The 17,563-nt window shown below is 42.1% G+C and overlaps 1 long non-coding RNA gene and 1 pseudogene across 2 annotated transcripts in view; one reads left to right on the top strand and one right to left on the bottom strand.

Annotated features, from left to right (window-relative positions):
- The window catches only part of LOC123821383, a 39,401-nt gene that overhangs the window by 9,713 nt on the left and 12,125 nt on the right, over positions 1-17,563 (bottom strand). The window lies entirely within an intron of this gene.
- LOC123822351 lies at positions 2,578-2,689 on the top strand (annotated as a pseudogene).

The raw sequence follows: 17,563 nt of genomic DNA, 5'->3' as shown, positions 1-17,563 counted from the left end.
ATAAAAGGAAGTTAAGAAGTTATTAGGAGATTGGCTAGGGAGGAAGTCAGGACATTAAAAAGAAAAGGAGGTAGGAAGGTAAGCCAGATGTCACATGGAGCACTACAACACACAGCGTTGAATTCGGAAAAATGGCTGTTGCTAGCCAGGTGTTTCTAATTCAATAGGAATTGATGAGCAAGGCCATTAAAGCTGAAATTACAGGGCACTGTATTCAACAGCAATGATAGCAAATGAACTGTGTAAATGTAAAGTGGGGAAGCAATTAAAATGGGGTTGAACTGGTCCCTTTCTGCTCATCCTGAGAACTGGGCTTCTTCCTTTCCTTTCTGCCATGCCCATCCCTTGCTTTAGGTAAAGTAAAATTTATGTAAAATGCCCTTCTCCCTTTTCTGTCTTTTTGAAGTATCCACATCATGAAATGATACAGTGTTTTGGATTTGTTTTATAATAGTTTGGGTTTGGGCAGGAAGTGAGTGGGATATACATGAAATAAGCTTGACTGTGAGTTGATTATAGTTGATTCTGCGTGATGAATGCTAGGTACACTGGGGTTTAGTGATCTATTCTACTTTTGTGTAAATTATTTCTAATAAAAAATGCAAAATAAATACTCTTGGAATCACGAGTTCTGCTCCGGTTAAATAATTCACCAGGATAAATTAAATACTAACTGAAGGCTTGTAGATGCCCTCATCAAAATTTAATGCACACATGAAATGTGTCAGGTACTTGACAAAGTATAAGATATTTACTGTGATAAATGCAACTATCTCTGTATTTTCTGTTTCTTCCTCAAACTGAACCAGTTGTCCTGAACCCTGACCCTGATTTATCTGGAGAGAGATGGTGAGTATAACCAATGGCCCCATGTCTGATTGGCAAGAGGCATCTAACTGAATTTAACGCTATATGTTGTAGTGCTAGTGCTCCATGTAGCATCTGGCTTAACCTTCCTACCTCCCTTCTTAATGCCCTGTCTTCCTCCCTAACCACTCTCTTACTTTACTAGTTTTTTTAAAACTTTAATTGTTGTTCAAGTACAGTTTTCTGTCTTTTACTCCCATTCCAGCCCACCCCCCCAACCCTTCCCACCTCCCTCCCATTTCCATGCCCCCCCCCAGTTTTTGTCCTTATGTCCTTTATACCTGTTCCTGTATACCCTTCCCCCTTTCCCCTGAAATTTCCTCCCCTCTCCCCTCTGGTCACTAGTTTTCTTTATTAATCCTGTCATTATTCACTGGGCTTAGCTTCTTCTCTCACTGGATGCCAATGAGGGTCATCTACATATTAAATATCCACCAGATATGGGGACACTTACACTGTCCCCATACACTGTCAAGCTGTATCCCTTATATGGTTACACTCATCTACTATCTTTAGATAAGTAAATTAGGGCACAGAGAGGTTAAATGACTTGCCCAATTCATGCAGCAAGTTAGGGATAGACTGAAGATAGAACCTTCAGGTATCAGCCATGACTGGTGTGGCTCAGTGGGTTGGGTGTCATTCCTGTAAACAGAAAGGTCCCGGTTTGACTCCTGGTCAAGGCACATGCCTGGATTGCAGGCCAGGTTTCCGGTTGGGGGTGCACAGGAGGTAAATGATCAATATTTGTCTCAAATATTGATGTTTCTCTCTCACATCAATGTTTCCTCCCTTCCTCTTTCTCTGAAAGTAAATAAATAAAATCTTAAAAAAAATAAAAGAACCTTAGGGTGTCAGACCCCAAAGCCAATCCAGTGAATTACTAAGAACACCCAAGTCAGCCCTATACTGCCTCGGTTTCTGCATCTACCCCTTTGTTCTCATATCTTTCCACTCTCAAATACTGGCTTTAGGGACAACTTTCTTACTCTCCTCCCATTTAGAGGTTATTTTTTTTCTTTCTTTATTGTATGCCTGATGCTGAATTGCCTTAGGCTAAATATGATTATCCTTAGTCCCCAGATACACTCCCCCCCCCCCACATAAAGCTATATTATTTTTGATTTTGGAGTCTTTGAAATTCCCAATTAGGAGATGTGGTGACAAAATGGCAAAAGGAAAAGAGGAGAAGGAAGTGGATGAGTCTGTTGCTCTCTTAAGAAATTACTGATACCTCTTCCTCTTTCTGGAGACAGCTCATCAAAGAAGTAGAGAAGGCTAATGACAGTAGTAACTAACATTTGGTGAGCACCCAATGGGTTCTAATGCTGAGTACTTTATATTAGTTTTTTTTAACTTTTAGAACAACCAAGCAGGGTAGGCACTGTTATCTCCATTTTGCAGATGAAGAACTATAGTAATGGAAGTTAAGGACTTGCTTCAAGCCATGCAGCTAGTGGGCATCAGAGGAGAGATTTGCACCAGGGCTGCTGTGGACAACTGTGCAGGCTGGGAATGCCTCTTTCTAAGGGGCACAAATGTGCCATATGGACTAGTGGTGGCCCAATGTGAACCCAGGCCCAGCTGACTCCAGAGTCAGAGCATTGAACTTGGATCTTGCTGTCTAGGTGTAGGCTGGGGCTTGCTTTTTCTTTTCTATTTTCATTTGTCTTCTTTTCTTTTTTCTTTTAAAAAATATTTTACTTATTGATCACTTCTTGGACTTTTGGCTAAGATCAAGTGTATTATCTGTTCTTACCAGTTTTAAAAATTTTACTTATTTATTTTAGAAAAAAGGAGAGGATTTGTTGTTCCACTTACTCATGTGTTCATTGGTTGCTTCTTATATGTGGCCCTGCTGGGGATCAAACCTGAAACCTTGGCATATTGGGCCAACACTCCAACCAGCTGAGCTGCCTGGCTAGGGCTAAGCCTGGGCTTTCTACAACATACACAATCTTTGCTCCCTGATGTGCATAGGGTTGCTACAATGACATTTTGGGAGATCAGTGAGGAGGGGTAAAGATAAACAGTTCATGGGAGAAGTAAACCCGAGCCACACCTTAGTGAGTAGGCAGATTATTTTTAGGCAGAGGGAGAAGACAGGATTTCTTGGGCAGGACAGGAGGGACAAAAGGCACCAGAGTTAGGGATGAACATAGAGGGTACAGGGAAGAGTGAGGAGGCAGGGCTGATTAAATCAGTTGTGTGGATGAGCGAAAGAGTCTAAGGATGGGGAGTGAGGCAGGACGGGACTGGGGTGCTTAGAATGGGGAAGAGCAGTTTAGACTTGAAGCAGGAGACCATGTGGAGCCAGGGGAGTGATCTGATTGGGGGAGGGGTGAGATGAAAGCATTTTTCAGGAGGATTAGGCTGGCTGAGGCACAAGATGCCTTGGTTGTAGACAGGTTCAGACCAATGGTAGACAAGAAGTCTCAAAGGAGCTCTCATATCGTGAATGAGGTTGGGCCCAGCTTTGTTTCCAAGTTGCAGTTACAGCAGCCTCTTAGGAAAACTGGAATTATCTATGGGACCTGTCTGCGTCTGGGACTCATCCTAACACAGCTTTGCTTCTATGCTGCAGTAATGTAAACTGAAGGACTCAGGAGGCTGGAGTTTTCTGAGGTAACTCCCACAACCAGCTTGGTCTGGTTTTCCTCCCCTGCAGAGAGGAGAAATGCTTTGTTAAACTTGGCCAGGGGCCTTTGCAGTCATACTCCGTGGCTGAGTCTTTGGCTCACCTCATCTGCCCTTCTTGTGGGGCCTTTTCTCCCACCTGTTCTTACATTGAACTTACTTAAACCTTCTCCATCCCTCTCTAGCTTCTTTACATGAAGCCTGAAGAGAAATTACGCTGCCAGCCCCAGTGGCAAAATTTGGAAAGACAGTATGTGCAGCCAAGAGTTGGATGGCAACTTAATGAGAGGGTGAGACTTGTTACTGCTTCTCTCTCACTGGCACTGTTTTATAGGTAACAAAGAAGGCTCCCGGCAGGCACTGGCGCCCCACCTCATGACAGGTCAGGAGCAGGGCTTGAGCTGTGGTTTCTGCTCAGCCGTAGCCTGATCAAAGCTCTGCACCACCTTCAGGCCTCGCTTCTCCACTGGCGTGGTGGGGGCTTGGGCTTCTTACTCCCTTGCTCTCTCCAGCTCCTGCCTTCAGGAGTCCCTGTGGACCTTCCCATTCTCAATATGTTGCATGAGGTGGAATCCTGGCTCTAACCAGGACTGTGGCTGCCCATTGAGGGAGTGTGAAAGCAATGGCCAAGTAGGAAACAGTCCTGCAACTCACATACACACTCACACACAACTTTTCTTTCTATGACTCTGATGCCTCTCTCTCCAGAGAATGAAGTTGAATTACATTTCCCCCAAGAAGCTTCAATGAATGTATTACCAGTGTCTATGTTACTAAAATGCTCCTGCACTGTGTTAAGGCCCTTGGTTGGGACAAAGTTAAAGGAAATTGTACATGTTTAATATATTTGTGCAATTCTTTTAAGTCACACAATGTCCTGCCTCCCCTGTTCTGCCCCATTTCCTTGACCTCCCAGACCCCTTATCTGCTATTCTTGCCATAGAACAGCAATAGTCAACCAGAGATGGACAAACAGGGTGCTTGAGGCCCTTGGTGCTGTCCCAGAGCAGCATAGGCTAGGGTTTCAGCTGGGAGGATGATTTGAGTCTGATTAAGGGGCTCAGTAACCAACCCTATAGAGAGGTTTATGTGGAAACTACCCATGAGAAGAGAGGTTTTCAAGTGCCCCAGACTCTTCAGGGAGCTGAGAGGCTAACAGGTTCAGGGAAGGTTTCCAGGGGGTGTGTCTTCAGTGGAGATGTAAAGGACTGGGAGGATTTGGTGAGTGGGGTGGACGCACGGAGATTTCTCAGGAGGAAATCGGCCAATATGCACGTGAGAAAGAGGAGGTCCCCAAGTCTGGACTTGCTGGTTTGAGGCAAAGTTTCATGGGCAGTTGTGTTGGAGAGAGAGAAGGAGGCATGAGTCAAGGACACTGAGGGTGAGTGGAAGAGCTGGCACCTGGAAAGGCAGGGCAGGGTGTGTGTGTGTGTGTGTGTGAGAGAGAGAGAGAGAGAGATCTAGAGAGAGAGAGAGAGAGAGAGAGAGAGAGAGAGAGAGAGAGAGAGAGCAGCAACTGAAATGATGGCAAAATGAGGGAGCAGTTTGAAAGTCAATTTCTTTGGGGATAGTTCTCTTTCTTGTCCTTATATTCAGCTCTTCTTCCTGGTCTTGGATTTATTAACTTTGCTTAACACCAAGGCTATAAAAATTACCCATAACCCTGGGTCTGCCAGCCTATAAGCAGGGACCCTAGACAATATGATTGGTTCCATATTAAACTGTCACCACTACTGAAGTCACACAAAGGTCTCCTGAGATTGAGCCAGTACTGCTGCGGTGAATGGAAGGTGACATATCCCATCTTCCTCAAAGAGCTGAGCTTTCACTCCTGTTAAACAAGCAACCAGTTAATCAAATAAATACTAATTGAATGTCTATTATGATGATCAATATTTGGAATTCTAACTCTGACTTGAGATTGGACGTGCCTTTGCTCCAGAATCACTTGGTTTCTCTTAACTATTTTTATTTCTTCCTTTGGAAACCAAAGGAAGAGCTCTGTCCTAAATGCTTATGGCACAAGTAGAGAAATTGGATAATTCAGAATCAGTACAGAAAATTCTTTCAGTTATTTAGTTCTCCAATGATTTTGCAGTGCATGGATATTTTTCCTCTCATTTTAGAGACATGAAATGAAATCACTTCCTGTAATGATGGAGGTATAGGTAAACATGGCTTGCCTCCTCACATAACCGCATCAAGATTGCAACTAAAAGACAGAACAACTCTCACTCAGAACCATCGGAAAACAAGTTGAATGGAAGTATGACAACTATGGAATTAAAGAAACCACATCCATCCAGACAGGTAGGAGGGGTGCAGATGTGCAGATGCTGATCAGACTGGTCCCATACCCACAAGTGGTGGATACAAATTTGAGAGGGATAATTCAGGAGCAAGGAGTCCTAGCCCCACACCACACATCCTAGCCCAAAGTTCCAATGTCAGGAACAAAATTCCCCATAAATTCTGGCTGCAAAAATCAGTGGGGATTGAGTCAGTAGAAGAAACTCCTGGAGTCCCAAGCAGTTTCTCTTAAAGAATCCACAAGTGGGCTTAGACTCACTACCTCTGAGCTCCAGCACTAGGGTAGCAGCTTGAAAGACACTAGTGGCATACAGGGAAACTGAAGTGTCTGGCATCAAGGTGAGAGCTGGGGAACACCTGTCTCCCACACAGGAAGGCAGGCAGAGGCCATTGTTCCTTTTCTGAACCCTTCCATCACAAAGCCACAGAGCTGGCAGGTAGGTGCTATATCTGAGACTCCATCCACCTTGCTCACACTCTTTGCCCCACCCTGGAGATCCCCTGAGGCTTTGCCTCATCTAACTTATAGGCCCACCCAAGCTGTTAACAGTGGTTTTTCCATATGAATGGCTGGTTTTGGCTCATGCTTCATGACTTCCTAGATTCTCTCAACTAAGCAACAGCTGCCTTCAGTGAGACCACAGCCCCTGTACCTCTTGCTAAGTGGCCGTGGCCCTGCACCAGCAACAGCCTGCCTAGGTTCACAGCTTGGCTTTACCTGGGAATCTTCAAGTCCAGCACAAGTAGCAACCATCTCAGATTGCTTTGTAACTCATGCAGGGTGGCCCTGGGCATAACACAGGTCGGGGCTGACCTTGGCTTGTACCACCTGGGAAATCCCAGGGTCTGTGCACCCCATGGACAGCTATAGACCATATCAGAACATCACCACCTTACCCCTGCACAGCTGATCCTCCAAGGAGTGTGGAGGTTTGTGGTCAGTGGTCACAGCCAGTCCTTGCAGCTGACTGGCCTGGGTAAATATCTCCCATTTGCCTGCCAACAGCAATCAAGTTTCAACTACAAGATGGGGGTGGACTCAACTCACACAAAGGGTGAACCTCAAGTACCTAGCTTGGGTGATAGGGGAGGTGGTGCCACTGGACCCTACAGGATACCTACTATATTAGGCTGTACTACCAAGAGGAGTCAAAGCAGCTCTATTTAAAACATAGAAACAAACACAGGGAGGCTGCCAAAATGAGGAGACAAAGAAACATGGCCCAAACAAAAGACCAGATCACAACTCCAGAAAAAGAGCATACAAAATGTAGATAAGTAGTCTTGGGCAAGATGGAGACGTAGATGGATGCACTGTACCTCCACGCACAACCAAGATTAGAATAACAATTTAGAGGCAGAATAACACCCAGAACTGATAGAGAATTTATCTGTATGGAAGTCAGACAGCCAAGAAGTTGAAGTAGACCCGTTCATCCAGACTTGTAGGAGAGGTGGAGAGGAGCAGCTGGCGCGGGTTGCAGCATGGGTGGTGGCATGGAGAGCAGAGAGCAGTGGGCGCATAAGGCATCAGGGGTGCGCAGGATCACAGCGGCATGCAGGATTGCAGCCGGTGGACCCTGAGTACGCGAGCGGCAGCTGGTGGACCCAGTGAGGCAGCGATTGTGGACCAGGGTAGAACACACAGCCCAGGATCCCAGGGAAGAAACTGAGGTCCCAGGAGAGCAGAGCTACTGCCATTGCTCCCTCCCGCCCCCGCCCCCACATACAACATCACAATCTAGCGACTGTGGTGCCCAGCCCCAGTGAGCACCTAAGGCTCCACCCCTCACCATAACAGGAGCGACCAGACCAAATAAAAAAAAAGAGAGAGAGAGAGAGAGAGAGACAAGTCTCAAACAGAAAAACAGATCAATGCCCCAGGGCTCATCCTTTTGAGCGACCAAAAGATAGCCAATCTATCAGATGCAAAGTTCAAAACACTGGTGATCAGGAAGCTCACAGAATTGGTTGATTTTGGGCTCAAATTACATGAAAAAATGCAGGTTACCATGAAAGAGATGAAGGAAGATGCATAGAGAACCAATAGTGATGGGAAGGAAACTGGGACTCAAAACAATAGAGTGGACCAGAAGGAAGAAAAAAACAACCAAACAGGAAAGAATGAAGAAATAAGAATTCAAAAAAATGAGGAGAAGCTTAGGAACCTCCAGGACATCTTTAAACATTCCAACATCTGAATTATAGGGGTACCAGAAGGGGAAGAGGAAAAGCAACAGATTGAACACGTATTTGAACAAATAATAAAGGAGAACTTCCCCATTCTGGCAAAGGAAATAGACTTCCAAGGAGGTCCAGGAAGCTCAGAGAGCCCCAAAGAAGTTGGGCCCAAGAAGAAACACAACAAGGCACATCATAATTACATTAGCCAAGGTGAAAATGAAGGAGAGAGTCCTAGAAGCAGCAAGAGATAAGGGGACAGTAACTTACAAAGGAGTTCCCATCAGACTGTCAGCTGATTTCTCCAAAGAGACCTTACAGGCAAGAAGGGGCTGGAAAGAAATATTCCAACTCATGAAAAGACAAGGACCTATATCCCAGATTACTCTATCCAGCAAAGCTTTCATTTAGAATGGAAGGGCAGATAAAGTGCTTCTCAGATAAGGTCAAGTTCAAAGAGTTCATCATCACCAAGCCCTTATTTTGAGAAATGTTAAAGGGACTTATCTAAGAAAAGAAGATAAAGAAGAAACATGTATAGTAAAAGAACAGCAAACTCACAATTATTAACAACCAAACCTAAAGCAAAACCAAAAGAAACTAAGCAAACAACTAGAACAGGAACAGAACCACAGAAAGGGAGATCACATGGAGGGTTAGCAACAGGGGAGTGGGAGGAGGAGAGAGGGGGAAAAGGTACAGAGAATAAGTAGCATAGATTGTAGGTTGAAAATAGATAGGGGGAGGGTAAGAATAGTGTGGGAAATGTAGAAGCTAAAGAACTTATAAGTATGACACATGGACATGACTAAAGGGGGGGGATATGGGTGGAAGAGGGTATACAGGGTGGAGGGGAATGAAGGGGGAAAATGGGACAACTGTAATAGCATAATCAATAAAATATATTAAAAAATGTAGATATGTAATCTATCAGATGCAGAGTTCAAAACACTGGTTATAAGGATGCTCAAGGAACTTAGTGAGCACCTCAAGAGCATAAAAAAGGTCCAGTCAGAAATGAAGCATACACTAATTGAAATAAAGAACAAGTTACAGGGAAATAAGAGTAGAGTGCATGAAGCTGAGAATCAAATCAGTGATTCAGAACATAAGGGGGAAAAGAAAACAACCAATCAGGACAATAAGAAGAAAAAAGAATCCAAACAAAACAAGACAAAATCAAAACCAAGGATAGTGTAAGTAGCCTCTGGGACAACTTTAATAGGTCCAACATTTACATCATAGGAGTGCCAGAGATGAGAAAGAACAAGAAACTGGAAATCTATTTGAAAAAATAATGACAGAAAACCTCCCTAATTTTGTGAAGGAAATAGACATGCAAGTCCAGGAAGCACAGAGAATCGCAAACAAGATGGATGCAAAGAGGCCCACTCCAAGACACATCATAATTAAAATGCCAAAAATAAAGACAAAGAGAGAATCTTAAATGCAGCAAGAGCAAAGAAGTTAGTTACCCACAGGGGATTTCCCATAAGACTGTCAGCTGATTTCTGAAAAGCATCTTTGCGGGCTAGATGGGACTGGCAAGAAATATTCAAAGTCATGAAAAGCAGGGACCTACAGCCAAGATTGCTCTACCCACAAACCATCATTTAGAATCAAAAGGTAGGTAAAGGGCTTCCTGGGCAAGAAAAAAACTAAAGGAGTTCATCACCACCAAACCAATACGATATGAAATGTTAAAGGGACTTACTTAAGAAAAAGAAGAATATCAAAACTATGAATAATAAAATGGCAATAAATATATACATATAAACAATTGAATTTAAAAAACAAACTAAGAAAACAAGAACAGAGACAGAATCATGGATACGGAGAGCATTTTGTTGGTTGCCAGATGAGAGGGAGATTTGGAGGAATGGGTGAAGAGGTGAGGGGATTAAGAAATACAAATATGTAGTTACAGAATAGCCATGGGGATATAAAGTATAGTATAGGAAATGGAGTAGCCAAAGAACTTAAATGCATGACCCATGGACATGAACAAAGGCGTGGGAATTGCTTGAGGGTATGGGAGATGATGAGTGGAGGGGGGCAAAGAGTAAAAAATTTGGAAAACTGTAATAGCATGATCAATTAAATATAATTAAAAAGAGAAAATAATAAAGACATGAAACAGTGCACACCAATAAAAAAGAATCCATCCAATTTGTCAGATTTTAACATTTAGCCCTAGTTGCTTCAGAGGATTGTTTTTTAATCCTCACCTGAGAGAGAGGGGTAGGGAGAGAGACAGCAAGAGAGAGATAAATATCGATGTGGGAGAGAAATGTCAATCAGTTGTCTTTAGAGTACAGCCCCCTGGGGACCCAACTTGCAACCCAGGCATGTGCCCTAAATAGGAATGAAACCCACAACTTTTCAGTTTATGGGGCGATGCTACAACCAACTGTACCACACTGGCACAGTTTTGGTTTTTCAAGAAATGGAGCATTGTACTTTAATACCAATTCTAGGAGGTCCGTGCAGAAAAACTCCAACCATTGTTAATATAATGAAAATGATTTGAATGACACCAGTGTAAACTGGCAGTCAAGGAGAGAGGAATGGAATGTGCATGCATGAACAATGACAACTTCACTGTGCTAGTTAGTGGGGGTAGATGCTGTTGAGTGAGCATGTGTGCTGTATGGCCATCACATTCAAAATGACTGAGTGAGTAGAGCTATGAATCTGCATCAAATTTTATGTTAAGCTTGAACATTCCTCTGTGGAAACTGCTCAGATGATTCAGAAGGCTGCAGCTGTGGGCAACTGGTGGTTGGCAACATCATCATAACAACGCGCCTGCTCATGCATCACCACGTGTCATGCAGAGTTTTTTGTAAAATATCAAATCGCCCAGGTGATCTCAGCCCCATTACAGCCCAGATTTGGTACCCTGAGAATTCTGGCTTTACTCAAAACTAAAATCTCCTTTGAAAGGGAAGAGATTTCAGACTGTCGAGATTCAGGAAAATATGACAGGGCAGCTGACAGTTACTGGGAGAACTGTGTGAGGTCTCAAGGTGCTTCCTTCGAAGGGGATTGAGACATCATTGTCCTATGTACTATGTTTCTTGTATTTCATATCTTCTTCAATAAATGTTTCTACTTTTCATAGTACATGGCTGGATACCTTTTGGACAGACCGTGTATTTTGTGACCTAGGGATGAGTTGGCTACCTCTGTGCTTTGTGTTTAAAAGGTAGGGCTTAAGGAGGGGAGAGGTAACAATAACTCCAGATTCTGTTACAAAAGGATTATGAAAAATATTGAATAGTTAATAGAAATTCTAAAGTATTTTAAAACTGAAGTTTTCCATTGTACAAATTAAATAGAGTTTGAGTTGATTCTATTTTCCCTAATTACAAGAATATTTGAAAGTTTTTGGAAGTCCATCTGCTGACAACATAATAAATCCATCCATCAGTCTAGCTATTGTCCTTGCCCTCTTCAAATTAGCCATATCCAAATGATTATCAGACACATAGAATTTAAGAATATGACTTATTCTTTTGGTTTCAGTCCTTAGAAACCCCAAATTTCATTGTCACTTTTCTGTTTTGCCTTGGCTTAATAATTTTCTAGGTTGTTCTTCAGAAAAGAGAGATATGTGTGAATAGTTAACCTCATTAACGAGTTGCACTTGAGTGCTTTGAGTTTAAAAAGTTGAGTGGGTTGTCTCACTTTGATTCAGAAGTTGGTTTGTAGGGTATTCATTTATATACTGAACCAATCTGGTAATGATTTTTAAAATTTAGAATATGTAAAGCATGTTAATAATAGTGGAAATATTTTGAGAGATTAAAGATGACTGGCAAATTCTAATATTTTTCATTCTCATTTTATTTTTTAATTAAATTTATTGGGGTGACATCAGTTAATAAAATTATATAGGTTTCAAGTGTACAATTCTATGATACATCATCTGTATATTGCATTGTGTGTACACCACCCAAAGTTGGATCTTCTTTCATCCTCATATATTTGACCCCCTTTACCCTTTAATACTCTCCTTCTCTCTGGTAACCATCACACTGTTGTCTATCTCTATGAGTTTTTGTTTGTTTTTCTTGTTTGTTCACTTGTTGCTTTAAGTTTTTTTATATCCCATATATGAGTGAAATTATATGGTTGTTTACCTTTCGATAGCTTAGTTGGTAGCATCAGAGACTCTCATTTTAAAAATCATTGTCTTCAAGGACAAAGACATGTCATATTTATCATGTGCTTACATAATTGCAAGATTAAGAATAGTCAGTCAAGTTTAATTTGGTTGACAACAGTGCCCGCAGCCCTTATTGGGAAGTAGGAGAAATAAAAAGATTATTAACACACAGCTAGTTCATCATAAGGTTGTATGGTCAGTGATAAATTCCCAGAAGTGGAAGCACAATCTATGAAAAGAGATATTGGTTGAAGGTGTGGCAGTTACCAGGGACAGAAGTGAAAGGAAAAAGACCTAAGGGCTGCACATAGGGGGACCTTGAAGAAATCCCACCTATTTGGTAGAGGAACACAAAACCAGCAAAGAACAAATGACATTTTTCAAGAAGGCAAAGGCTATCACACTCAAATATGTTGTGTCTAGAGTCTTCTGCACGTGGATATGTAACTTGGGAGTTGGTAAATAGCAGGGCAAAGATGAAGAGAAGATGATAATCAGACATGGATTTCAAAACCGGAGACATTTTTGAGTTTAGGAGGTAAAAAGTAGTGCAAAGACGATCTGGAAGCAAATGGAGTAGAGGGTAAGGAGAATATGCTCCTTTGACTTTGAGATATAGGAAAAATGAGGAAGGGTGCAAACTCTACTGAGAGGGTGAAAAGTTGGTTAAAGGGAAAGTTAGGTTTTCAGTAGTGAAAGGAAATGGAAGTGGGAGGATAAGGTGGAAGTGTTCAGGGCAAAGGTCCAACATCTAAAGGATACTGACAATGGAATGAGAGTTCCTAAGGGTACACTTTAAATAGTCAATAAATTCTCAATGAGTCAAGTAAACCTGGCATCACAGTGCATCTCACCAGCTATCTGTCCCAGGAATGTAAATTATGGGCCTCTTAACTTTTATCATAGCTAATTACATATTTCATAAAGATGACCATTAATTAGTCATTAGTATTCCTGATTTTTGTTCTTTTAGAGGCCACTCTCCTATTATTTTCTTTAAATGAACTCATTATTTACTTATCCTCATTCTAAACAATAATATCCTTAAAATCACTAGTTCATATTTATGTTTTATACACTGTGAATTATATACTTAACTGTTTGAATACAAAAAGTTTGTATAGATAGAATATGGGATCTGACACCTGGCAACTTGAGTCAAATCTCATCTCCACCACTTATGAGCTGTCTAAACTAGGGCAACTTACTTAAACTCTCTGTGCCTCAGTTCTCTCTTATGTAAACTGAAGATGTCTCTAGATGCTCCAGCCCACTATGACAGGAGAGAATGAGTGAAGAGGTGAGGGGATTAAGAAGTACAAATAGGTAGTTACAGAATAGCCATGGGAATGTAAAGCACAATTTCAGAAATGGAGTAGCTAAAGAACTTACACTCATCACCTACAGCTATGAACAATGGTGGGGGCATTGCCTGAAGGAGTGTTGGGGGGGGTGCTGGGTAATTGGGGGCAAAGGGGAAAAAGTTGGGGCAACCGTAATAGCCTAATCAATAAAATATAATTTTTAAAAAAGAATGGTGGCTGAGAGGAACATAGAGGATGAATTGGAAAGCCATGAAAACTGGAGTCAGGAAAATGATAGGATGAAACTGCAATAATTTGACAGTGCAGTGTTAAGAGTGTTGGAGAGGCAGAAGGAAGAGAGACAGGTATAAATAAGTTAAGAAGAAGGCATCATAAGACTTCTAATGGGAGGTCTGGGGCTGAAGGAGAAGGAGGAGTTAGTGCTTCGTGTTCTGATGTGAACACTTGGATTTGTCTTTGTGCCACTAACCAAAATAGGGAAAATTATGGGTTTTGGCATTCAGGTGGACCTGGGAACTAATCTCACTTTTGCTGAGTTAATCATGAAACTTCAGCTAAGTTATTTGACCAGGTTGAGGTTTGATGCCTTCCCTTAGAAAATGGGGTTGATGGAATCAACATTGTAGAGTGTCAAGGGTTGAAATGGGGTCAAGTAAGAAGTGGGCCCCACACAATGCCTGACACAGACATAACAAGCACTCAGTGAAATAGAGTGATGATGATGGTTTGGGGTTTGACTGTGCTAAATCCCAGATCCTTGAAGAACACATCCTTGTGGACAAAACATCTGCCCAAATAAACAAAGGCATCCTGTATTGTGTCCCTTATGGCAATTATCCAGAGCTATACTTTTAACACAGAAACCCTCAGGGCATTCTTATTTTGATTTGCTAGCTCACTTCACAGGACCTGGGACTATTATTGCCTTGCTTAAGCTCCAAAGCTTACCTGGATTCATTGGCAAGAAAGAAGCCACTGAGATTTGGGCAAGTGGAGACTGGAGAAGCATGGGGAACAGTAGAGAAGGCTGAGGAGTACTCCTAATACCCAAAGAAGTGATAGTTCAGTAAACAGAAGGAATGTCCCTATCCGTAGCTAGCACTCAAGGTGCCTTTCTTCCCTGGCTGGGACTTACCAGAGAAGCAAGATCTTGATTAACATTTCAAATTTCAGCCCAAAGAATTTTAAGAAAAGCACTCTCTCCTCAGCTCTGGTGGATAAAGGAGAAGCAGATACCATGCTTCCTATCAGTGGGTCAGACGGTCGTTGTCCTCCCCACTTGTGGAAAGTTTCTCCCCATGTCTACAAAGTTTGCAAGCTCTGAGTGAGTCAAAAGCAGTGCATCGAGGTCTTTGATGTTTGCTGAATGGAATGTGGCGAATTATAAGGAGCCCCATTTCCAGTTCAAGCTCAGGGCAGGTCCTGGATTTCAAAGAAAAAGGGGTGAAACTCTTCTAGAATCTGCAGACTGCCTGGTTAATCAGATAAGAATCAAAAGGGAATTTTCTGAGGAGATTTCAAAGTTTTTACTATAAACAGCTGAGAAGCCTACAGTTGAGTATGAACTTTCCTTTGATTCCTGGCCTCCATGTTGCCTTTAGGATAAACGCCAACTACTTCCCTGACTTATCTCTGAAGTACAAAGAGCCTGCTGAGGGTCTCCATTGCCTGACTTCCATAAAGGAGAACATAGTGTAGGCTCTTTTTTTGGAATTCAGGACCTGGATTTCAACATATAATGAGTTGACATATTTTCATTTTATTTTGTATGTTAATAATATACACTGCAAGGTTAAATCAATACTAATCAACAATATTTAATTATAAACTCAATTCAAATCAAGATCTAAGTGACCATTACTGGATATCTGTAAGAAACTATGTCATTGCATACATGTCATCACATTTAATCATATTAATCTTCATAACAAATCAGTGAGATAGGTATTATTTAATCCTGTTCTAAAATGAACAAACTTTAAGGTCACTTACTAATACCTTACTCCAACTGTAACTATAAGAAAACACTTTAAAAATATTTTCACAGAAGGAAACTCTTCTGTTCATGAAAAATTGCAGAAAAATTTACAAACAACATATTCTGAAAACTGTAAGTTAAGAGTAGTGAGATGAACTGTAAACTAGTTGAGGCCTTAAGCTCTGTCTTGTTTTTCTTTTTTCCCCCAGGTCCCAACATGAATAGAGATTTAACAGATATTTGTGGAACAATATGGACAAATAATAATGATTCCCTTGGGCTTTGGATAAAAGGGTACATTTGTAGGAAATAGAATTCCAGACCTGGAAGGGATCTTAGAACCACCCATACCAGCAGTTCTCACACTGGAACATGCAAAATCAGAATCCTCTGTGGCTCAGCCTCCCAGAGGTTCTGGTTCATAAGCCCTGGGATGGGCCTGAGTATTTGCACGTCTAACAAATTCCCAGGTGAGGCTCCTGTTGCTGATCTAGGGACCACACTTTGAAAATCAGTGATTGGCAGCAACAATAATTAACATTAACAGCTTACTATGTGCCAGGCACTGTACTATGTGCATTACTTATATTATGTCATTTAATTGTTATAATAAGCCTAAGGATGGTGACATTATCATCTCTATTTTATTTATAAGAAAAATGAGAGGTGGAGAAACTAAATATTTTGCCCCACTATCCCTATCTACCAGCGGGTGGGAGCAGGGCTATGAACTCAGGCAGTCTGATGCTGGATGCAAGACTCTCACACTGTTATAGGACCTCATGGGGTGAATGGCCCCTTGTAGCAATCTAGGTGAGGAAATGAAGGTTCACAAGAAATGACTCACGGAAGGTCATGCGGTGAATCAGAAGGAGCATGAGAATGAGGACACAGGCTTCCTAATTAAACATCTTTTAGTCTGCCTTCTCTTGACATACAGCGCTGGGGTGGGCAAGTGCTCTGGTGCCTCTTCCAGTATGGATTCCTAAGGCCATCACCTTCTCATAGGTTTGAGTGGAGCAAATGTCCATAACATGCACTGATATTTTAAGTCTCCCCTATTTACCTGCTATTTCATCTGACTAAGGGAGGTGGTGGTTACCATGGAGGACAGAGTAGGAGGTGCTGGATGAGCCATGAGGCTGGAGACTAAGCCCCAGAAAACAAAGGGGTTAATCAGGCTGATGGGTGGCTAAAGAGTGGGTGGAAGGGAATGTGTCCATGTGTCTTGGCAAGTCATCAGTTATGTCTCTATTGACACTTAGAAAATCCAGCTTTTGGGGACTTTAGGTCACTAGACCTTGACCTCCCAAGTCTCCCAGGGATGCTGGGAAGGAAAATTAAGAATGTTTGGTTAGCAGAAGAATGGGCCTGGGAGGGCTCATAATATCCAAATTCAGTTTCCCAGAGGCTTTGTCCTTAGATGTGCTGTACCCATTGCCCCAGAGCATGTCCTCTCCTGAGCCAGCTATTGGGCAAATGTTTACAAAGAGAGTCTGTGCACTGCAGTGGACAGAACACTGTTCTTGGCCCAAGTCCACTGACAGCTTCATGCACTTGAGCAGAACTATTATCTCCCAGAGCTGGCTTCCTCATCTAAAAAAGGGGAGTAAGCAGGATAATGTCCTTCCCCAAATAATCCTGATCCTTAGAACCCGTGAATATGTTACCTTAAATGGCAAAAGGGATTTGCAGATGTGATTAAGGGTCTGGAGTTGGGTAGATTATCCTACATTAATCAGATGGGTCTAATGTGGTTGTAAGAGTCCTTGTAAGAGAAAGAGGCAGGAGAGTCAGAGCCACAGGAGGAGCTAAGACCACCAAAGCATAGGTCAGAGAGGCATGATTCCTGTTTCCAAGGATGCAATGGGGTTGCCAGTTTAGGAATGCAGGTGCTGTCTATAAACTGGATAAGGCAGGAAGCTGATTCTCCCCTAGAGCTTCCAGAAGGAGCATAACCCAGCCAACACCTTGATTTTAGCCCCTAAGACCATTTTGGATTTCTGACTGACAGAAATTAAAGATAGATTTGTGTTGTTTTAAGCCACTAAGATATGTGATAACTTGTTATAGTAGCACTAGGAAACTAATGTA

The sequence above is a fragment of the Phyllostomus hastatus genome, unplaced genomic scaffold (genome assembly GCF_019186645.2).
Source record: "Phyllostomus hastatus isolate PE091 unplaced genomic scaffold, TTU_PhHast_1.1 phas_contig_40, whole genome shotgun sequence".
NCBI lineage: Eukaryota > Metazoa > Chordata > Mammalia > Chiroptera > Phyllostomidae > Phyllostomus > Phyllostomus hastatus.
This window is presented reverse-complemented; position numbering and strand designations above follow the sequence as displayed.